The 23,830-nt window shown below is 49.8% G+C and overlaps 5 non-coding genes across 5 annotated transcripts; 3 read left to right on the forward strand and 2 right to left on the reverse strand.

The window, feature by feature from the left end:
* Positions 1-14,039: 14,039 nt before the first annotated feature.
* On the forward strand, positions 14,040-14,154 carry LOC148642700 (U5 spliceosomal RNA). The gene has a single exon (XR_015929346.1). It is a non-coding gene; the product is annotated as a U5 spliceosomal RNA (small nuclear RNA).
* A 393-nt stretch (positions 14,155-14,547) lies between these two features.
* LOC148642701 (U5 spliceosomal RNA) lies at positions 14,548-14,664 on the forward strand. The gene has a single exon (XR_015929369.1). It is a non-coding gene; the product is annotated as a U5 spliceosomal RNA (small nuclear RNA).
* Positions 14,665-15,421: 757 nt separating this feature from the next.
* On the reverse strand, positions 15,422-15,563 carry LOC148642702 (U4 spliceosomal RNA). The gene has a single exon (XR_015929468.1). It is a non-coding gene; the product is annotated as a U4 spliceosomal RNA (small nuclear RNA).
* Positions 15,564-22,668: 7,105 nt separating this feature from the next.
* On the forward strand, positions 22,669-22,828 carry LOC148642703 (U1 spliceosomal RNA). Its single transcript, XR_015929133.1, has one exon. It is a non-coding gene; the product is annotated as a U1 spliceosomal RNA (small nuclear RNA).
* Positions 22,829-23,465: 637 nt separating this feature from the next.
* On the reverse strand, positions 23,466-23,584 carry LOC148642704 (5S ribosomal RNA). The gene has a single exon (XR_015929159.1). It is a non-coding gene; the product is annotated as a 5S ribosomal RNA (ribosomal RNA).
* Positions 23,585-23,830: the final 246 nt, after the last annotated feature.

The following is a 23,830-nucleotide window of genomic DNA, read 5'->3' on the forward strand; positions in this document are numbered from 1 at the left end:
AAAAGGTCTGAATTCGAGTCGCTATTAAGCACTCTCTCTAGCAGCGACAGGTCTGACCACGATCTCTTCCATATCTCCTTCAGCAGAGAAGCTAGTAGAATAAATCTCCATTCTCTGAGAGAGCTAGCGAAGGACATAGAGAGATTTGACCCCGCAGTGTCAGAGAATAATATCGAGAGTTATATTCAGGACCTAAGGTATAACCTGCAGTACCTGCCAAACGCCACAGAACAGGAAAAAGTGTTTCTGGTCAGGAAAACTACCAGCAGAGCTGTACATGAGTGGATGGCTAGGCAGATGAAAGAAGTCTGTAATGACTTTGAGCAGCTTTGTCAAGCACTTATCGAAGAATACAGTGCGTTTATTGACCCGTCTGCTGCGATAGCCGCCGCTCTTAACATTAAGCACGAGAGAGCAGAGTCCCCTCGTGAATATTACGAGAGACTTAGACGAACTTATTTTGCAGGGCGAAATGATGAGGGTTGCGAAGAGAACACACATTTCAAGGGTTTATTCATTACGAATCTCCACCCGTCAGTCAGAAAGATGATCTTAATGCATACAGATGCACAGACCATGAAAATGACTGATATTAAGAGATTCGTGCAGAAAGCCTGGGAGTATGATGTCCAAAGTCGCTCTGAGCAAAAAGCTGCTAAAGCGACTGTGTTCGCCGTCAGAGCCAGCAGGGTTAATTCCCCCCTGCTCGAAGGAGCACAGGCTCCTGAGCTGGCTAAGCCCCATTCCAAAGGCACACAGGACCGCACCCAGCGTCCTAAGTGCCATGAGAACACCGGGGGAGGGAAAGGGCTAGAAAAGGCTGAACAAAAGGATTCAGTAGCCGCCCGCCTGGCCAGGCTTGAACAAGCTTTATTAGGACAGGGACAACCGCTCCCCAAGGCTGCCGGAAGCGTGAATGAGCTGATACTCTCCACTGGAGGAGGCGGAGACCCGCCCCCTCTCCCTCCCTCAGTCTATTTGATTGAGCGGAAGGGTTCCTGCCTGGATGAATTCAGCCACTCCCAAGTGAGTGCTGACTCCACCCCTGAAGTCACAGAGCAGGCAGTAAAACACAGAGGAAAAGCAGGAAGCTTTTACCTCAAGGCTGCCATGGGAGATGTCTTACACAGTGAGACACTGATTGACACTGAGGTTGAGAGGTGTTTGATGTCACACGGCAAGCTCAAACGGGTAGAAAAAGAAAAGGGCATGCGACTCAGAGAGGAACCTTTGGTGGATCACCAGAAAGGCAAAGTGTGGAAACAGGTCAAGGCTCCTAGGCCTTCTGTACAGAAGAAAAGGGGGGCCAAGAGGCAGACTGTGCTCACACAGTGCCCACCGAACACAGAAGCCTATGTGGAGATTCCTTCTGTTCCCTCTGGACAAGAAATACAAATATTTTCTTGTTCCCCGAATATACAGGGAAGTCGTGTCCCGGCCGAGGTCCCAACAGCCTCCCTGCCACAGGAGCGGTGCTCCAAGCAGCCGCCTGATCCACCAGGTAAAGCACACCCCTTTTACATCCCTAAAGAGGAGCAGATCTCCCCACCTGGCGATGAAAAGGAGCTTTCCCTGTGTACCCTGGCACCCAAGAGGGGTCAGGACCACCACCCTGCAGTGGTGGAAGGGATCCAGATGGCAGGAGAGCAGGTTGGTGATGTAGCCCTCACCCTTAGCCCTGAGAGGTCCTCTATTAGTGAGGATCTGCTTGAGCAGCTGTCACAGGGCCACCGCCAGGTGCCCCTGGTGCAACATTCACAGGTTAGACAGGAGGTCCAGCTGGACTCTGAGACTACTGCGCTGTGGACACACCTGATCCCAGATGCCGATTCCCTCTGCTTTGACCCAGGGAACCTGCAGTCAGGTAACATTATTTCTCACAACTACCAGGTAGTGAGTGAGACTGACCTGATTGTTCCTGCCTCAACGGCAGGGTTTCCAACACACCCAGTCCCCCAGAAGGGACAGGGAATGAAAGCCGAGCCGGTTTTCTTACAGCCACCAGCTCAGTCTGTCAGTCTGAGTCTGACCAACAGTGGTTCAGCCAGACTGGAGCTGGATGGTCAAGTCACCCGCCTGCCAGTGCAGGACATCGCAAAGAGGGGTGTCAGAATCCCCGCCTGCACTGACATGGGCCTGGTGAGTGATAGTAAGTTCAAGGACAGTGAACTAGCTATCCCAGTGCTGGGGCAGCTCCCTGAACCCCTAGCGAGGGAAAGGGGGAGCGAGCAGGTGTCCTACACCCACGCCCAGCGAACGATTGTAAACATGCCGATAGAGGGATTCCTCAATCAGGAAGTGTGCAGGGTGGACCTGAACAGTGAGAATGGGGTAACAATCCCAGATCACTCAGGTGCTCCAGATGACCACTCAGCCGAGGGTCAGGCATGTTCCACTGCTGCACCGCCCCCTGCAGGGTTCCTAGAGCACAGGCATGAACAAATCGAAAAAGCAAATGTCCTGGAAAAGGAGGAGCAGCATCAGCAGCTGCATCAGATCTCCACAGATTTCCAGGATGTTGGTGCCCAAGATGCCACATGGCATACTGAGAAAGACACCATGTACACGCTGCGCCAGCTTAGAAAGGCAACAGTCACTCAGAAGGAGATGACTGGGATCAGCCACCCGAAAAGACTTTTGGGAGGACTGATTGCTGCCGCCACTGTTGCACGTTTGCTATTTCTGGTAGGTTTGTGTGCTACTGGCACTCTCCCCCTGACTGCCCCAAGAAGGCAGGTGTCAGAGATGCCAGAGGGTAGTGACAGACTGTATCGACAGCAGCAAAAGTTGGAAAGCTTAGGGAAAACCCCACAGGCAACTTCCTATGCAACAGGGTTAAACCTTATTCCCCAAACAGTGGACATGATTGTTGGTGTTATACAGTGGGTTTATGCTTGTGTGCAACAGGCCAGAATGTTGACACAAGACCTGTTAAGGGAGCTTAGTGCCACTGTAGCCAGTCTAGCCATGGCACAAATCCCAACCCACTTGATTCCACTCTTCTCAGTAGAGGAGTATGTGACATTAACCCCATCGCTGATAGCTCACCCAGAAGGCAATCCAAGATTGAATTCAGTTCCAAATCTTGAGATGGGTATGGCTACCAAAGCTATCCATTGGCTGAGTCTAAATGATTCACCAATGAAGGGTGTAAAGCTACTGACGAGCAGAGGGAGGTTAATGAACCCCACGAAGAGCAGGTGGGAAGTAAATGGCTGGTAAGCACACCACATTTAACTGACACTATGACTTGTGACAGGCATGATACAGCTACCGCAATGCAGCTACCTAATCAAACAGTTTTCCTGCAAGTTCCCAAGGAGGCCATAGTACAGCTTGGACTTAACACTGTACGGTCTGGAACCAGACAATATAAGACCAAACTTGAGGTCGTGGATGCCTTCAGGTGCCACACTATTGAATTGGATAGAAATCCAAGAAACAGTAAGTCCTGAAGAGGTACAGGTAGTTGAGTTTGCTTTAATGGAACAAACCTCCAAACCACCCTAGCAGATACCCAACACAGGTGTTGTGGTTTATCGGGGGGGCTGGGAACAGGAACCGTTGTTATTGTAACACTACTGCCAGGTAGCTGGATCATGACTGACAGTGTACTCTGAATGATGTACTCTCACATCAAGATGTACTCTGGGTAGCATGAATGAGTCAAAGGTAGCATGTCAAAAGAAAGGAAGTGACTTCTCCCCAAATATCTACTACAGAGGTATCAGATATTGACAGTGAACTTCCTGATGTGTACTCCTAGACTTAGATAATGTCTCCTACCGTGTTTATACATACTCCAGATGTTATTCATCCTGTTTGTATCCAATGCTGGTTCCGGTATGAATTCTCGAGGAGTAATGTAGACATTTAAGATTAATGTTCTAATGGCAAGGGACATCACTTAACTCTGTTTTGTTTTGAAGGCAACAATGCCTCGGGACCTCGTGGCCTTCAAAAAGGGGGGATATGTAGCGGTGAGGCTTATTAATAGAAAGAATTAAGTGTTCTGAGCCTTCCCAAATGAGGCCCCATTTCTCTGTTCATCTCTGTGGTGCAGCCACAGAGAAACTATTCATGCAAGATGTTTTCTTTTGATAAGGACAGCTCCCAAAGGGGGATGCACTTAGCTAAGCCTGGCTATCATGATCAATGGTCATCCATTGGCGCCTATCTGTCTAGGGAGTGCCAGTTGGACATCTGGACTGCATTACTAAGTGTCAGGAGTAAGTGACTCATATCTCACCTTGATCAACCAATCAGGGACTGGTAGGGCCGAGTAACCCACATGGGACTCTGATGCCCATGGAACTTTCAGCCAATCAATGAGCTGAAGTTCCTCCAGGTAAAAACAGGCAACACAGAGAGACTGGAGATTCAGATTCAGAAGGGAAGATTCAACAAGATTCAGATTCAGATTCAGATTCAGATTCAACAATTCTAAAGGGAATTCAAAGGAGAATCCCAAGGGCAGGACATTCTCGCAGCGCGCCTCCTGACCATCCTGAGACTCAGCCCGGACAACCATGGAACGGCCAGTATGTCCGAGTGCCAGAACCTTCCTTTGTTCTAAGAGTCTAGAGTGGAGGTTGCCAGAGAGTAACCAGCAGCAGGCCTTGTGAATAGGTCGGAACTGTGGACAGCTGAATCACTATTCAGAACTAGCTCTACATCAGGAACGAACCGGTCCTCTTCCTGACTTGCTGGGACCCACAGTCATCTTTTCTCCTGTGCACAAACTTTGCTAGTTAAAGCCAACAGTGAGCATCAGCAGCGCACCGTCGCAAGCCGCACAGCACAGCCTGGCACGGAGCCAGAGAGCGCGGATTGGACAGCAACAGCCTGCAAATGTTTCTTTGAGTCCGCAGGAGATCTGAATCCCCAAAGATTGGATGAGTATTCAACTTCAATGCATTACAGCTCGAGAATTCAATTGTTATCCCAACCAGTTGATATCAATTTAATTCCTAAGAGTTATGTACTTGTTTTGAGTATCTAATGTAGAAGTTGTAACCAAGTTCATTTATGAAACGGTCTTAATGAATGATATACTGAACGTATGTCCTCTTGATATGTGTAACACTTTGTAACTGATTGAATATATACCTTTTGTATTCTGATAACCCTCTCGATAAGATCTGTTAGGTTTATATGCATATTCTATGTATTAATAAATGTATCCTCGTGTATTAGTACCTGTGTGTGTGCGTTGTTTGAGTTATATCGCATGGTTGGATTCTAAAGCCATCAAAAGAATCAACTTTGTGATTTACTGCTACAATTAATAATTGTCTCAGTAAATGCCCAAACCCTACAGAACTGGTGCCTTCAGAGAGCCACTATGATTACATATTTGGCGTCCCTGAACCGGTTTTCCCTACAGACGTAATGACAATGGCTGCTAAAATGTCTGAAGTGGAGTCGCATATAAGTACTATTTCTAGCGACGACAATCCTGGTTACTGGAGTGGTATCGAAAAGTTGAACTTTGATGATATTGAGAAGCTGCAAGTAGATTTAGTAGCTAAGGTAGCGAACCAGCTTAACACAGGAGGGTCTGTGAAAGCAGTTCTGGTCCTATCGAGTTTCACCTTAAATCTAGCTAAACAGCTGGAACTGTCTTTGTCCGAGCTGACAAAGTTTCAAAAGCTTCAGGGAACGCTAGAAAGATATAAGGCGGAGCGAGTTGAGTTGTTGGATATAATCAGAGAAAAGAGAGTGAAAAATGAGGAAAGTGAAGACTGACTCAGGGAAGTTTTAGGTAAATTAGATGACTTGTCTGCTAGAGAAACTGCGGCTGAGGTAGCTAGGAGAGACCTGGAAGCGAGCTTGAAAGAAAAAGAAAAAGAAATTGAGAGTTTAAATGAGCTCAGCCAGGAAAGGCAAAAGGAGTCAGATGCTGCCGTACTGGAAGCAAAATAGACTAGATCCCACTTGCATGCCAGCCCACCTAGCAGCCCGGAGCGCTCACCCAGCGCGCCGGGAGGAGGTTTCTCCCGGCCAGGGTCTGTGGTCGGATCGGCATGGGGGAGATCGCCGAGTCCTGCGCGAAACGCAAGGGCGAGTCAGTTCAGGCATAGACCCCCTGCTCCTGATCACGGCCGTCTCCCTGCCCGCGGAGAAACCATAAAAATTAACCTACACTCCCTGAGGCAGTTAGCCAAAGATGTAGAAAGGTTTGACCCGTCAGTGTCAGGGAATAATGTGGAGACCTACATCGATGAGCTGAGATATACTTTGCAGTTTATGCCCGAAGCGTCCGAACAGGAAAAGGCTATGTTAGTAAGGAAAACTACCAGCCGAGCGGTCCACGAGTGGATGTCTAGACAAGGACCGGAGGTCTGTAATAGCTTTGAGGAGCTGTGTCAGGCAATGATCGGAGAATTTTCGGCTTTTATCGATCCCATAGCTGCCGTGGCCGCTGTGCACCATATTAAGCACGAAAAAGCTGAAGCCCCTCGCGACTATTATCAGAGGCTTAGGCGCACTTATTTTGCAGGGCGGAATGAAGAGGGTTGCGAAGAGAACGTGAATTTCAAAGGTTTATTCATTGCTAATCTGCATCCCTCAGTCAGGAAAATGATTGTGATGCACACTGATGCAAAAGCGATGAAAATGTCTGACATTAGAAGGTTGGCTCAAAAAGCCTGGGGAGCTGAAGTCTCTGCTTCCTCAGAGCAAAAACCTGCTAAAACGGCCGTGTTCGCCACTAAAGCCAGCAGGGTTGACGACTCGCCTCAGCTCGAGGCAGCTGAGGTTCCTGAGCTCGCTAAGCCCCGGCGCAAAATAGGCAGGCAGGACCGCACTAAGCGTCAGAGCCGCCGTGAGCGCTACGGGGAAGGCAAGGGCTCAGGCAGAGCCTATCATAAGACTGGACGAAGGGAGTCAACTGCAGCCCGCCTGGCCAGGCTTGAACAAGCCCTGCCTGAGAGATCAGGACAGGGTAAACCTTCCGCACCGAATGCTGGAAGTGTGAATGAGCTTAGGGGGACCACGCCCCTTCTCACTGGAGGAGGCGGGGATCCGTCCCAAGCCCCTCCCTCAGTCTATCTGATTGGGTGGGAGGGTTCCTGCCTGGAAGAAGGCTGTGACTCTGAGTTGGGCGCTGACCCCGCCCCTGAAGTCAAAGAAAAGGCAGGCGTCCTACAATTCTTAGGGAATCTCAGCCAGAAAGGCAAAGCAAGGCGTATTTATATCAAGGTTTCTCTTGAAAACGTCTTAGATAGAGAAGCACTGATTGACACTGGGGCTGAAATTAGTTTGATGTCAGCCGATCTACTCAGCGAGCTCAAACGAGTAGCGAAAGGAAAAGGCATCAGACTTAAGGTAGAACCGTGTAAGATAGATATTTCCAGCTATACCCAGGATCATGCCAGGATCACACACCGAGTGTGGGTGGCACTTAGGTTCGGGCCAATGAACGTGGTGCATCCTGTTTACATCTCTAGGTTAAAAACAGAGCCACTACTCATTGGCCAAGACCTGCTTGACAGGCTGGAGCCTCTGGTGGACTGCCAGCGTGGAAAATTGTGGGCTCAGGTCAAAAACCCTAAGCCTGTTGCACAGCAAAAAGGGGGATTCAGTGGTTATGCTGTGATCACACAGTGCCCACTGAACACTATAGCTGAGTTGGAGGTTCCTCCTGGTTCCTCTGGACGAGAATAAATGTCTCTTCTTGCTTTCCAAAACTACAGGGAAGTCCTGCCCAGGCCAGCACTCCCACAGTCTCCCAACTACAGGAGCAGTGCTCCAAGCAGCTGCTTGACCCGCCAGGTAAAGCACACCCCCTTTTCATCCCTGAAGAAGAGTGGATCTCCCTGTCCGGTAATGAATGGGAGTCCTTTCTGTGCACCCTGGTACCTCAGGGGGTCCAGGACTACCACCCCATGGTGGTGGGAGGGGGTCCAGGTGGCAGAAGTGCAGGTTGATGATCTAATTCATTGAGTTAGCCTCAGCTCTGAGAAGTCCATAATCAGTGAAGGTCTGTTCGAGGACCTGTCGCGAAGCTGTCAGGTGACCCTGGTGACGCAGTCACAGGTTCTGTGGTGGGCACCCCCATCTCATAGGTCCATTTGGAGCAAAGGAAGCTGTGTAGCTTCCATCTCCATTGGAAAAAGGAAGTTTGCTCACTACTTCCTATTGGAAGTACCTATTGGTTCGACTAGGCGCCCAGCTGGACACAGTAAACAGTGTGCTGTGGACACGGGTGGACCCAGATGCCCACTCTCTAAGCGGTGACCCCGAGAACATTCGGTCAGGTCAGACGATTCCTCAGGCCTGCCAGGTAGTAAACGAATCGGACCTGATCGTTCCTGCGTCAACAGCAGGGTTTCCAGTACGCCTTGTCCTAAAGAAGGGACAGAGAATGGACGCTGAGATGGTTTTCTTCCAACCATCAGCTCAGTTTATCAGACTGAACCTAGCAGTCTGTTGTACCCCCAGACTGGAACGGAATGGCCGAGCCACCTGCCTGTTGGTGCAGAACATAGCAAAACAAGATGTCAAAATCCCTGCTTGCACTGACATGGGACTGGTAATTGACAATGGTTTCTATGATTTCGAACTAGCCATCCCAGTACTGGGGCAGCTCCCTGGTCCCTTGGCCAGGGAGGGGGGAACCGAGCAGGTGTACTACACCTACCCCTGGCGGATGATTGCAATTATGCCAATAGAGGGATTCTGCAACCAGGAGGTGTGCAGGGTGGACCTTAGCGATAAGGATGAGATGGTTGTGTACACAGTACACGCAGGTGTTCCGATGGACCACTCAGCCGAGAGTACGACCCGGGATACCGCCATGCCGTCAAAAGCGGGGTTCCTAGAGCAGGTACAGGAACAGGTTGGCAAGGCAGATGCCCTGGAAACGGAAAGCCAGCGTCAGCAGCTGCGTCAGAATTTCCAGGATTTCCGGGAAGTGTTTGCACGGGACGCCTATGACTGCGGGGTGACGGATTTGAACACAGTGCGCATTCCAACGGCCCCTGGCGCCCGCCCAACCTATGTCAGGCAGTATCGCATTCCCCTCACGGCATACGAGTCCATAAAGCAGACGTTGGATGCTCTACTAGAGCGTCAGATCATAAGGGAGTGTAACTCCACTTATAACTCCCCACTGTGGCCGGTGCTGAAACCCAATGGTAAATGGCGTCTGACCATTGACTACCGGCAGCTGAATAAACAGGTTCCTTTGTCACGATGGCCAATGATCTACCTAGATCAGGAGTTATTTAAGGTGACAACAGCGAAATATTTCACCACAGTGGATGTGGCCAATGGGTTCTGGACCCTTAAGGTAGAACCAACAGACCAGTACAAACTGGCCTTTTCCTTTGGAAACAGGCAGTTCACCTGGAATCGATGCCCCTTTGGGTATTCCAACTCCCCAGCGGAGTTCAACATATTTCTGCACAAAGCCATGAGTGATGCAGCCAGGGGCAACCTGGTCTATGTGGACGATATTCTGATGAGGAGTCAGACCTGGGAAGAACACATGGCCGAGATCAGGCATGTGTTGACCCAGCTCTCCTGTGCAGGGGCCAAACTGTCCCTGGCTAAGGGACAGTGGTGTAGGACCCAAGTGGAGTTCGTGGGACTGTTGGTTGGAGCCCAAGGCATACAGCCACAGTCCAGCAGAGTCCAAGCTATCCAGAATATGAAGTCGCCCACTAACCTGTCTGAACTGCGCAGCTTTCTGGGAGTATGTAATTATTCCCAGCAGTTCATTGAGGATTACGCTGAAATAGCAAGGCCCCTCCACAAGCTGTTGCAGAAAGACGTGCCCTTTGAGTGGGGGCCTTCCCCAGAACAGGCTGTGATGGAGCTGAAGCGCAGACTCGGTAGTGCGCCGAGCTTGGCCTACCCTGACAAAAATAAGGTCTTCTACCTTGAAGCAGGGTTCTCAGAGCACTGCCTTGGGGCTGCTCTGAGTCAGGAATATAACCAAGAGCGAAGGGTGGTGGCATATGCCAGTCGAGCCCTGAGCCCAGTGGAGCAAAAGTTCTTGGACTGCGAGAAGGCCCTGTTGTCTACGGTCTGGTCGGTAGAACACTTCCGTAGTTATGTTGGGGGACAAAAGATCATCATCGAAACCTGCCACCAACCTGTGACATTCCTGCATAGCCAGAGACTGAAAGCGGGCAGGGTGTCAAATAGCAGGATTGTGGCATGAATGATGGCCCTACAAGGCTATGAGATAGAGGTACGTTATGCACAGAGCAAGAAAATGTACCTGGGACAGGGCCTGGCTTTGGGCCAAGTGTGTCACGGCTGTGACACTGACATGGAAGCTCCAGAAACAATTCCCGCTGCTGAGCTACCGAACAATCATCGGTACTACGATGAGAACGTGGGCCAGGGCTTACCCATGGCCTATGTTGACGGTTGCTCTTTTCGCCACGAACAGCAGGTGCTAGCAGGGGTAGGAGTAGTCTGGCAAGACAATACTCCCTGTGGGCCGACCCGCTATAAGCTAGGACCAAAGACTAGTCAGTATGCGGAAGTAGCTGGGGTGCTGATCACCCTCCAGCAGGCCCTGACACATGGCCTTAAACAGTTTGTCATCTGTAGTGACTCGAACTACGCCCGACATAGCTTCGTGTCTCACGTTCCGTATTGGAAGGGTAACGGCATGAAAAATGCCCGGGGCAAGGAAGTAAAGAACAAAGAGTTGTTCCTGGCCAGTGACAAGCTCACGACCGAGGCTGGAATGATGGTTTACTGGAGGAAGGTGAAGGGACACTCCCAGGTGAAGGGACCCGACAAAGACGGGAATGATGAGGCCGACCGGTTGGCCAAATCTGGCGCCTTAGAGGGTGAACCCTGGCAGTTCCAGCAGGAATGGCTACCCCTAGAATTCGTGGCTGAGGTCAAGGCGGTCACCCGAAGCAGGGCTAGACAGGATGTCGGAGCTGACCCTCAATCTGTAGTGCTTGGGTCACAGGGTTTTAACACCGATCTTGCGGAAATGCAGAAACAGGACCCAGCAATTGGGCAAATGTATCAGCATATCGCTGACCCAGTGCGTCAACCTCTTTCGGAGCAGGTGCTGAGCCAGTCTCTGGAGCTGAAGGAGCTGGCAGAGGTGAAAGACAACCTAAAAATTATAAAGGGGTTGTTGGTTTGTGTACCAGTTGCACAAGGTGTCCCAAAGTGGGTAGTTCCCCACTGTCATCGGGGGGTCATGATCCAACACGCTCATGACGAACCCTGTGGGGGTCACCGGGGAATCAAGGCTACATACGACACTATCCAGCAGGTGGCATTCTGGCCTCACATGGGCCAAGACATCGCTGCGTATGTAAAGGGGTGTCTGACGTGTAGCCAGTTCCAACCATCACGGCCCTTGCACCGTGCACCACTCCAGAAAAAGGGCATGACATTCACCTGGTCCAATCTTCAAATGGATTGGGTGGGGCCGCTGGTGAGGTCATCCAGAGGGAACAAATATTTCCTCACTGTTACGTGTGCATTCACAAAATGGATTGAGTGCCTCCCAGCACCCAACGACACGGCAGAGACAACTGCAGTGCTGTTGGTGAACCATGTGTTCAGTCGATGGGGATTCCCCCTGACCGTGGTCTCGGATCGGGGAACCCATTTCACAGCTACAGTAATGGCAACCCTGTGGAATATGCTTGGGGTCAAGACCCAGTTGCATATCTCCTACCACCCTCAATCCTCGGGCCAGGCAGAAAGGGCAAACCGAACGGTGGTTAGTATGCTCAAAAAGTTTGTCTCCAACAGCAGTAGGGACTGAGACATTAAGCTGCCCCTGGTTCTGATGGCCATCCGAGCTACGCCCCATTGCTCTACGGGGGTCCCACCTTTTGAGATGATGACAGGTCGGAAGATGACTCTTCCCCTACACTGTCTTTATGGGGTGGAGGACCTGAGCACGACGGGGGCTGCTACGGCCCATCAGTATGTGTCAGACCTGCGAGCACATCTGCAGGCAACCTTTGCTTTTGCCCAGAACAATCTGGGAAGGAGTGCAGAGGGTAGGAAAGCATACTATGACCGAAAGGCAGTTAACCAGGAACTCCAAGTAGGAGACAAGGTCCTGTACTTCCAATTTGCCAAACCCACAGGGGTGGCCCGGAAGTTCTTACCCAGTTGGACAGGACCCCACGAGATTGTCGATAAGGTATCACCGGTAGCTTATCGAATTCAGATTGAGAAGGGAAGGCAATCTCTGGTCTACAAGTGGGTGCATCACAACCACCTCCGCTTGTATCGCCCACCTCAAATGGCGCCGGAGAACACAGAATAGGGTTAAACGTCCAAACCCGATCAAAGAGGGGGGTGCCCCTTTGTAGCTGCAGGTAGTTAGGTACTGTACTGTAGGTCCTGCTAGGAAAATATATTCAAAATTATAGTGGAACTGTACCATGTGCCTCATCTATGTTCCAGAATGGGAATCCTAAAACTGCCACGGCTGGTCCTGACAGTACTGTGGATCGCCTCGACACAGCCCCTTGAAGTTGTGGAACCTGGTCCTCCTACCGGCATAGTCCTGCAGGAAACCATAGTCCTCTCCATGGAAATCTTTATGGTACAATCTTTTTTTTTTCTTATAAAATATACTTTATTCCGAAAAAAAAACACATCTCAAAGGGAAACATCTCACACGATAACACTCCACAAAATTAAAACATCGGCGGAACGGCGGTGATTGTCCGTTATCAATCCTTGCAAGGGTGGGCGGATTTGCGCTATTATGAGAGTCCCTCCAAACCCTACCGCTTGCTGTAAACCATTAATCCCTGTACAGGGTCCATAGGCCTTTCCAGTACTCCTTTGCCGTGGGGAAACCCCATTTAGCAACGTCGCGCTTCATCCTCCTCCTGAGGTCCGCCAGGATCCTCTCTTCCAGCTCCCTTGCTCCCCACTTGTTGTTGTGCCGGATGAGATTGTTTCTCGCGTCCCACAGGCCTTTCTTTGTGAGGGACAGCAGCAGCCACATCAGGAACTGCGTCCCCCTGTCCAGTCCGGTAGGTGCCAGCCCCAGCAGAATGTACTGGTAGCTGAGCACCGCATTCGTTTCCAGGAGTTGCATTATGTTGTCCATTCTGCCCCACACCGCCTTGGCGAAGGGGCAGCTCCTTCACTTTATTAAGATACTGAAGAAAGATGTGGAGACGGGGGTTTGAATTTAATCCTTTCTGTAGGGGGTTTAGACTTTCAAGTCACAAACTGGGGTTTATGGCAGGAAAGGGGGGTTAACTGATAAGGATTGCAGATGCAAGCTAGGAACCCCCCTGGGTGTAATATTAAACTGACCATTTGTCCAGAACATCGTAAACTGGCCAAATACCATGAACCCCCCTCTTTACCATCAGACCGAGTGACGTCAGAAACGGAGAAGAAAACACTATATAACCCAAAAGTTTGTAACAGTACGGGGAACAATACTTCGGTTTTGTTGTTTCTTGCGGGAAACAAGACTTCGGCTTTATTGTTCCTTGCATGCAATAAACTCATCTGTTTTACTTCATCTCGGGATCAAGAACCTTATTTCTTCTGTTACAACAAATTTGGCGTAGTCGGCGGATGCTCCAGAAGGCGCAGAACTTCCCATCGGCAGGAGAGATGGTCAGCGCGCACATAACTAAGAGGTAAGGACTCCTCTTTTATTTAAAAGTCCCGACTCTCTCTGACCGATTGGGAAATCTCTGCTCCCTGCGAGAATCGCCCGAGATGACGGAGTAAACGTGAGTTTCTGAATTCCTCTGGCCCGGGGAAGACACCGGTGTATGTAATGGGTTGTTTGCTGTAAGCCCAGAATTTGGTCTGGCAGGGGTTCCGCGGTATTGTGTACAGGCGTTCGAAGCTGGTTTATGCCTTAATTGCGCGTGGAGTTTTTGAACGGGTTTTGGACCCTTACCGTGAAGTTCAGGACTGGTGTGGGCCTTAATTGCGCCCGGAGTTCTGAAGGTCAGAACTGGTTTGGGCCTTAATTGCGCCCGGAGTTCTGAGGCTCAGGATCGGTGTGGGCCTTAATTGCCTGATTAAGGCATTAAATGGCCTTAATCAGCCATGCACTCTGGTTTCTTTTCATTTCGTACAACTCTTTCGCCTTTTACTAAAGATTTCCATGGAGAGGAGCATGAATGAGTTCCCTGCAATTTTTGTGCTTCCCTGCTTTCGGGTGGCGGGCAGCTAGGCTGGTCAAAGAGAGAAAACAAGCACGTTCGCAATCGGTCTTGTAATGGTGATTGTGGCCGTCTGCTGCGCGAGTCCTCGGTCTCCGGCCGTCTGATTGGCGCTCTTTTCTTTGGGGGGTGGGAAGTGTCCGGCCGCAGGGGATCTTGGGACCTCGCTTTGAATAGCGGCTTCCCAGAGTGCGTCGTTTCCGGCACAGTGTGGCCGGGTGCTTTCCGAGTTATCGCACGGATTGGGCACGCTCGCAAGCCGTGAGCCGCAGGCGATGAGCCCGGAGCTGAACGGGCCCCACTGGCTCGTTTGTAAGGCCAGGTGCATTGCAAACCACGACCGGCAGCGCAGAGGCTTTGAAGGCGGCCTGGGCTCCTGCAGCTGTGCAGCCACGCTCTCTGGTTTCTCTTCATGTCGTACAAATCTTTCGCCTTTTACTAAAGATTCCCGCGGAGAGAAGCATGAATGAGTTCTATGCAATATTTGTGCTTCTCTGCTTTCGGGTGGGGCGCAGCTGGGCTGGTCAAAGAGAGAAAACAAAAACGTTTGCAATCACTCTTGTTATGGCGATTGTGGCCGTCTGCTCCACGAGTCCTCGGTCTCCTGCCGTCTGATTGGCGCTCTTTTCTTTGGGGGGCGGGAAGTGTTCGGCCGCAGGGGATCTTGGGACCTCGCTTTGCATAGCGGCTTCCCAGAGTGCGTCGTTTCCGGCACAGTGTGGCCGGGTGTTTTCCGAGTTATCGCACGGATTGGGCACGCTCGCAAGCCGTGAGCCGCAGGCGATGAGCCCCGAGCTGAACAGGCCCCACTGGCTCGTTTGTAAGATCTGCGGCAGATCGTGTAAAGACGTTCAACTTTGTAACTACTGCACGCACAGGAAGCAGAATAAATTCCTCTTTCAAATTGTCAAAGGTTTGCTTTGCGAACGCTGCAGGACATCGCACAATCTGTTTTGAACGGGGACAAACGATTTCTTATGAGGCGCAGTAAGTACATTCGTTTAAAAAGCTCCACTCATGCCGACGATGCAGCATGAAGAAGCGCAACCTAACGTTTGACAGACAAAAGCCGGGCGCCGCTACGAGCAATATGAAATCAAACTGACAGCACACGGCGTTTCGCGCTGACTCAAAAGTGATCTCGACAGACGCTGTTCTCTGCATAACGCTGAAAGAGCTAAAGAGTGTTTCTGTTGAGACGTAACAAGCTTGTTTCTTTCTACCATGATGTTACCATGACAAAATCTGTCTTTAAACACCTTGCTCAGTCTCTGACGAGACTGTCAAGAATTGCTTTCGCCGATTGTATTGCAAACCGGCGGAAGCGGGGTATTGGGAAAAGTTTTCAACTAGCAATAATCGCGCATCGGCTAAACCTCACAGGCTACGATACTGCCACTGCGCAAAGCTGACGGTTGCCAGGCAACCGCGTGGATCCTATGGAAATCGTTATCAATCGTCTCATGGCATGTCGTTGCTGTAACGCTTCATATTTGCGGCCGGACACTTCCCGGCCCCCAAAGAAAAGAGCGCCAATCAGACAGGCGGAGACCGAGGACTCGCAGAGCAGACGGCCACAGTCGCCGTAATAAGAGCGATTGTGAGCGGTTTTGTTTTCTCTCTTTGACCAGCCCAGCTGCGCCCCACCCGAAGGCAGGAAAGCACAAAAATTGTATGGAAATCTTTAGTAAAAGGCAAAAGATTTGTACGAGATGAAGAGAAACCAGAGTGCGTGGCTGGACAGCTGCAGGAGCCCAGGCTGCCTTCAAGGCCTCTGCCCTGCCGGTCGTGGTTGGCAATGCACCTGGCCTTACAAACGAGCCAGTGGGGCCCGTTCAGCTCCGGGCTCATCGCCTGCGGCTCTCGGCTTACCTGGCAGGGGAGATACCTTGATCAGCCTGTAGTTGGAGTAGTTGGATTGTTTTCTTGTTTTGTGGAAGCAGTGTTTGTTTTGCAGTTTGAGATGGCAACCTTTGGATCCCGCAAGAATGCTGTACGTTTTGAGCTTTTGGATGACGTCTTCATGGATCGTATGCAGTTCAGCAGAAAAGTGTTAAAGAAGGAACTTGGCTTTGAACCTCGGCACTTGGATTTCATCTTTGCTCTCCCAGGTCAGAAAGCATTTGAGGTTGTATTTGCTACCTATCCTCTGTTTGAACAATGCGTGGATGTGTTTGAGGCAAAAAGAGGGAAAGTTCCTGCACTTGAGAAGATCAACTTGCAGCCTCTGACACAGAGAGAGAGGAAAACGGTGCATGTTGTTATGTTCTCGGAACTGGCAAAGACAGAGGACATTCACACCTGGCTTAACCAGTACTGCACCGTCCACCATGGAACTGAGGTTAGAGATGTTGACGGTATAAAAAAAGGAGCAAGGAAATTCGAGGTTCGCTTACTACCGGACAATGTAAATGGAGGCTTAAGGCACCTGCCCTCTACAATCCGGCTGGGCGCCTGCAATGGCTATGTATTTTATGTGGGACAACCAAAGGTGTGTTGGCGCTGTGGTGCTGTGGGACACCTGGCATCGTCCTGCACTGTGAAATGCTGCAAGAACTGTGGCAAACAGGGACATTTAGCCTCTGACTGTTCAATGCTGCCAAAGTGCAATTTATGTGGCTCGGAAGGACACGTTTTTAAGAACTGCCCTCACGCCTACGCCAATAAACTCAAAATGAGAAAGGATGAGGCAGTGCTTGTTTCAGCCAAACCGGCCCGAAAAGCCAAAGCAAACAACAAGTCAAACAAAGAACCCTTGTTGGACAAAGAGTCTCAGCCTCCAGCCAGGATCAGTCCTGCTGTGGCTCCGGGGCCGGTGGAAGAGAAATCCACTACGCTCCCACAACCGCAGACTGCACCAGACAAGCACGAGGGTTTGAAAACCCCCGAGAACAGCGAGGACCCCTCCCCCACTCCTGCTCCTCAGAACGAGGGCCAGTGTGGGGCCCCCCGGTGGAGCGGGTCCAGCGACGATACCCAGGATTCAGCGGAGCTGCTTTTCTCAGACTCTGCAAGTGCTACAGATGCCCTCCTCTCCTCCATCCAGTCCATCACGGAGGATCTGCAACAGCTGGTGGGTGAGGGGGAAGAGGAGACTGGTGCATCGGCTGCACCCCTTTCCCCTCAGTGCTCCCAGGAGCTGGACTTGAGGAAAAGGAAAAATGACTCTGTTTTCTCCCCGAGCGAGGAGGAAGGAGAGCATGGCGATGGGGACAGCTGGAACCCCTCCACCCCTCCTTCTACCCCCTTCCTTGAAATGGACTCCGTGAACGCTTTTACTGCTGCCACCCTGATGAAGGCTCATTCAGAGGATGGCTGGCAGGAAATTGGTAAGAAGAAAAAGAAAAAGCAGAAGGTAACAGGTGAGACCGAAGAGAAATGTGTTTTGTAAAGACTTGTTCCACTTTCTTATGTAATATGGCTCTAAACATAATTTCTCTTAACACCAGAGGTATCAATGACGGAGTTAAATGTCAGTGTGTCTTTGATTACCTCCAGCAGAGAGGGGGAGATGTGTTGATGTTGCAGGAGTGTGCTTTAGCATATCAAGAGAGGTATAAAAGCTTTGAAGATAGGTGGGATAAAGGGCCTTCTGTTTGGTCAGGGGACAATAACAACAGAGCCTCTGGCGTGGCCATTCTTTTCAAAGGATGGGCTTTCAAATTGAAAAGTATTCAGAGGGTCATAGATGGCAGGTTGCTGTGTGTGGATGTGGAATGGGGGACCGTTAACCTGCGGCTAATCAATGTGTATTGTCCTACTGACGTGGGAGGAAGGGTGGAGCTACTCAAGGCACTCTCTCCCCTATTGTTAAGTAGCACAGACGTGATAGTGGGAGGGGATTTTAATTGTATCTTAGAGCACACAGACAGGCAGTGTAGCTCTCCGATAAAATTGGATTCCAGCTCACTGGCCCTGCAAAACTTAGTTCAAGACTTTAAACTCTCAGACACATATAGATGTATATATCCCACAACAGCAGGATATACATGGTCAGGGAGGAATAGCAGCTCCAGAATTGACTATTGCTTTGTCTCAGAGAGAGTGAAAGTTGTTGGGGTCACTCTTCAGCCTGTCTTCTTCTCAGATCATCAGGCTTTAGGGTGTAGAGTGGAACTCCAGGGCGGGACTGTCTTTGGCCCAGGCCTCTGGAAACTCAACACAAAGCTGCTAGAGAACGAGGGGGTAGTATCCCGCTACAAGGAGAAACTATCACAGTGGCTGTCCTTGCAGTGTCTGTACGGGTCAGTAGGAGAGTGGTGGGAGGAGGTGAAGATGAGGACAAAGGCCTTTTTCATGGCTGAGGGAAGGAAGGCTGCTGCCAGACGGAGAGGAGTGCTAGCCAGGAAACAGAGGCAGCTGCAGCGTCTCTACACGATGCTGCACAGTGGCTTCGATGTGCTCGAGGATATCACCCTTTTAAAAAAGGACATCCGGAGCATAGCCGAAGAAAGTAGTCGAGGAGTGCTGTTAAGAGGCAGAGTGCAGTTCTTGGAAGAAAATGAGAAGTGTACTCGCTTCTTTTTCAGGAAAGTGGTAGGCTCCAAGTCTGTCATGGAAAGTGTAGTTGATGAGGAGGGACGAGAGAGAACAGAGCCGAGTGCTATCCTCTCCTGCACCGAGGCCTTCTACTCAAGACTGTACAGCTCTACAGAGGTAAAGGATGAAGAAATTCATTTTTTTACCTCAAAGCTAGAAAACGTTTTGAGTGAAGAAGATAGGGAAGTACTTGAGAGGGATTTGACAGTAGAAGAGCTGAGACAGGCTATGGAGAGCTTACAGAAGGGGAAAACTCCGGGTGCTGACGGGCTCCCTAAAGAATTTTATTGCACCTTTTGGGATCTGCTTCAGGATCCGCTACTGCTCCTATTCGTGGAAAGCTATAAGACAGAATTGCTGCCTGACTCCTTAAGAGAAGGCACTATCTCTCTCTTGTTTAAGAAAGGAGCAAGGAATGACATAAAGAACTGGAGACCCCCCAGCCTGTTAGGCGTGGACACTAAGATCCTGTCCAAAGCCCTTTTCCTGCGCCTACAAAATGTAGTGGCCTCACTGGCAGGGAAAGAACAGACTTGTGGGATAGCAGGACGCGTGATGAGCGACAACCTGGCCTTGTTGAGGGATGTCTGTCTGTACTCTGAGGATCGCTCCCTCCCTCTGTGCATTTTAGGTGTAGACCTAGAAAAGGCCTTTGACCGCCTAAACTGGCAGTACTTAACATCGGTACTTGAGCACATGAAGTTTGGCCCCATCATGAGAAAGTGGATTAACCTGCTGTACACAGGTAGCAACAGCAGAGTAATGGTTAATGGCAATAGATCACGCCCCTTTGAAGTCTGTTCAGGGGTGAGGCAGGGCTGCCCATTATCCCCCTTGTTATTCGTTTTGGCTATGGAGCCCTTAGCGAGTACTTCAGTTACATAACCACCTCATGACAAACAACCTTTTCGAACCCCTCCAATCTGGCTTCCGTCAACTTCACAGCACAGAAACCGCCCTAGTCAAAGTCACCAACGATCTCCTAATAGCTTCTGATTCTGGTTCTCTTTCCATACTCATCCTTCTTGATCTCAGTGCTGCCTTTGACACTGTTGACCATAACATCTTGCTTTCTCGTCTCGAGACTGTGTTTGGAGTCTCTGACACTGCCCTCAAATGGTTTAAGTCTTACCTCACTGATCGCTGTCACTTTGTCTCTCTCAATGGGTACAGGTCTGAAATTGGTCTTGTCAAGTCTGGTGTCCCTCAGGGCTCAATACTGGGCCCCTTGCTCTTCAGCATTTACATGTTCCCACTTGGTCAGCTTTTAAGATCACACGGCCTCAGCTTTCATTTTTACGCTGACGATACTCAAATATACATCCATACCAAACCCGACACTGATGTGGCTGTCTCTATTCTATCTAATTGCATCTCTGACATAAAAATTTGGATGACTCAAAACTTCCTTCATCTTAACTGTGACAAGACTGAAGTCATGCTTATTGGTACCCCCCATCAACTTCGTAAAGCCAGTCCTGTAACCCTGTCTGTAGATGGCTCTGTACTTGAGCTCCAATCAAAATTGAAAAACCTTGGGGTTATATTCGATTCTGGCTTAACATTCGACCCACATGTACAGCATACTGTCAAAACATCTTTTTTTCACCTTAGAAATATCGCAAGACTACGCCCTATGCTATCATTAACTGTGGCTGAAAAGCTAATCAACATATTTGTATTCTCTCGAATTGACTACTGCAATGCTCTGCTCCCTGGGGTATCTAAATCTACTCTGAACAAGCTGCAGTATGTCCAAAATTCAGCAGCCAGAATCCTGACCAGGTCTAGTGCAAGTGTTCACATTACTCCTATCCTGGAGTCCTTGCACTGGCTTCCGGTCAAATTCCGCGTAGACTTTAAAATCCTCATGCTCACCTACAAGGCTTTACATGGCTTGGCACCTCAATACCTGTCTGAACTTTTATCGCCCTACTCCCCACCTCGCAACCTCCGTTCTTCAAATTCTGCCCTCCTTACTGTCCCCCAAGCCCGTCTACATTGTATGGGCGACAGGGCCTTCTCCTGCTATGCCCCCAAGCTCTGGAACTCTTTGCCCAAGGATATTAGAGAGTCACCTTCTCTAAACTCCTTCAAATCCAGACTCAAAACCCTCCTTTTCAGAAAAGCCTTTACTTAACTGGTTCCATTCTTCACCCCTCTGCTCTTCTTAATACCATCTTCCACGGTCTCCTCTATTGTTATTGTTGTATTGTTGTAATTATAATTGTGTCCTGTCTTGTGAAATTTTCTTATTTATTGTTGTAGTCTTCTTATTTATTGTTATTGTCATCCTGTAAAGCGCTTTGAGAAGCCACCTTTAAAGGCGCTATATAAAATAAAGTTTATTATTATTATTATTATATTAGCCTGTGCCTTGCGCCAGGATCAGGCCATTAATGGGATACCAGTGCCTGGAAGTGGGGGAGGAGAGGTAAAGACATCTCTATACATGGATGACGTCACCCTGCTCCTCTCTGACAATGCCTCAATTAGCAGAGCTCTGCAGTGCTGTGATCGGTTCTCTTTGGCTTCCTCCGCAAAAATTAACAAATCTAAGAGTGAGATTTTATCAGAACTGGAGGGAGCCAATAGAAGGACATGATCTCAGGCTGCAAGAGAAGAGAATTAAGGTCCTGGGGGTGTATTTTGGAGAAGAGATGGGAACAGTAAATTGGCAGAACAAATTGCCAATCTTAAACAAAAAACTGATGCAATGGAAGGACCGAGACCTCACCATGACAGGGAAGGTGCTGGTCATCAAAGCCGAGCTCTTGCCTGTCTTGAATTTTCTGGCTTCTACCTTCCCAATCCCACACCGTGTTGCGGCGGTGCTGAGGAGATTGATGTTTCAATTTCTATGGGGTGGGAAGCAGGAAAGACTCAGAAGGGAAATAATGTACAAGCCGCTACCCTCAGGGGGGAAGTCTGTCCCAGATATTGCTACGAAGCTGCTGTGCATTTTCCTGGCCTCTGTGCTGAGAGGCTTTGCAACAGCACCTGCAGCGCGTACCTGGACTTATTTTTCCAGGCTCTGGGTAGGTAGGGAGGTGTTCAGAGTGTGGGGTGTCAGACCCAAGCTGGACGTCCCACTCTCTGACACATGCCCTGCAATTTATGGGACAGTTAAAAGTTTTCTAAGATCTCACCCAATTGGCCATATTCCCCTCCGAGATGTCAGCGTCCAAAAACTGGAAGATTTCGTTGCACCCCAGAATAATAGGCAGACCCCTGTGGGCATTTTAACATCAGCCCAAACAAGGAAGGTGTGGAAACACACATCCTCTAAGTTTCTGTGCAACATTCACAGAGATTTAGCCTGGAGTGTCGTCCACCAGTGCTTACCGGTACGAACTTTCTTGTACCGTAGGGGCCTCACCCCCAGCCCTCGTTGCGTTAGGGTGGGCTGCGGCGAGGAGGAGACTGTGACCCATCTCCTGTGGTCCTGTTTTTTTGCTAAGGCCTTCTGGGCACAGTTTGAAGATTGGTTGCAGGCTCTCTCGCCCCAATTTACCCTGACCGCTGCTTTCGTCATATACGGCATCTCTCCTGTCAAACTTCCTCCTGACGTGTTTGACAGGATCTGGGCCGTGGTGAACAGTGGGAAAGACGCCCTGTGGAGAGTGAGGAACATGGGGCTGTTCAAAGGCATCGAGGTCCCAGTCAAGGCAGCAGGTAGCCTGGCCCTGTTCATCACCCGAGAGAACTATTACCTCAGAGATCTGTGGAGAGAAGGGAGGGAGGAAGCAGAAAATCTGTGGGAAATAGAGAGCATAGGTCAATATCTCAAGAGACTGTGAAAAACATTATCATGTTTAAGTAAAGAATGTGATTTGCACCAGAAAAAAATAAATTGTTACTATGTAACTGTTACCGTGTCAAAATGTAATGAGATGTGATCATATATACTGTTTTAAGTATGTATATTAATGTAAAGCTTTCTGATTTGTGATGTCCTGTAATTTATTGTGAAAAGAAAATAAAGTTCTTAAAAATCGAAAAATCGAAATCGGTTCACCCAGGGCGAGGCTCGGCCATTGCACTCCGGCTGTGCTGACCCCTGCGAATTCCCCAAATGAGGGAATCTCGACTGCATAATTTCTGGTAGTGGGGGACTGCGTTCGCGCTCTCCCCTGATGTGCTTGGTCCAAAATCAGATACGGGAGGGTTAGGACACCACGAGCTGCGTGGCTGCGGAAGGATCCCGGTTCGACAGGAGTGGACGCCGCTGCTGGTTCTCGCTGGCTTTTAGTTGGGGGTCCGGAGAAGCATCTCAAGCTAGTTCCACTACTCCTTCCGGACGTTCATTCCCTTTTCAAAGTCAGTCGTTTTGCTGTAGTCTGCGTTCTTTAGGCTGATTATCGAGGTTAGCCTTTATTTGGTCATGGGGGGCCTCGGTACTGTATGCTGAGTCTAAAGACAGTTTCACCCGTTTTCTGATTGCTCGGTTCTGTACCAGTGCAGACATGTCAAACAGTGAATGGCTGTACCTCTATTGTATCCGTGGTCAATGAATGAAATCGGTAACAAATGAATATATGTCTAGTTATACGAAAAACGAGTGGTTTATCGACTCATCTTCATTTGCAGATTTAGAGGCAGCTTCGATATTCGTTTTACAGACGGGTTTTTTTTCTTTGAATATGGGTCACACACATGCCACAGCAACAAGACATCTCTAGAGATGAGGCTATAGATCACCTTTCCATCCTGCAGGTTTTCCTCCCAAAGCCTACAGCACCAACGGCGACCCCTGCTGGCCAGGAGAGCAAAGGCTTACAGCACCTGGTATTCCCAGGCGGTCTCCCATCCAAGTACTAACCAGGCCCAACCCTGCTTAACTTCCAAGATCAGACGAGATCAGGCATGTTCAGGGTGGTGTGGCCGTAAGCGAAAGCCCCGGCGCCTGACTCGCTACTTGAAGCTGTGTGTGGCGGGGGCTCCGTGCCCCCCGAGCGGCACTGAAGGATCGTTCGTGTGCAACTCTTTGGAAAGGAGCTGCTTTCCAAATCGCATTGTGTGCCTGGATGTTGGCGAATGCGCTCCCTTGTGTTGGCTCGTCCCGCACTGGAGGAGGACAAACAATCTGCACGGAGGAGCACCAGGCAAGTCTTCACCAGACAAAAACCTCCAGTGCA

The sequence above is a fragment of the Lepisosteus platostomus genome, chromosome 22 (assembly GCF_059453375.1).
Source record: "Lepisosteus platostomus isolate fLepPlt1 chromosome 22, fLepPlt1.hap1, whole genome shotgun sequence".
NCBI lineage: Eukaryota > Metazoa > Chordata > Actinopteri > Semionotiformes > Lepisosteidae > Lepisosteus > Lepisosteus platostomus.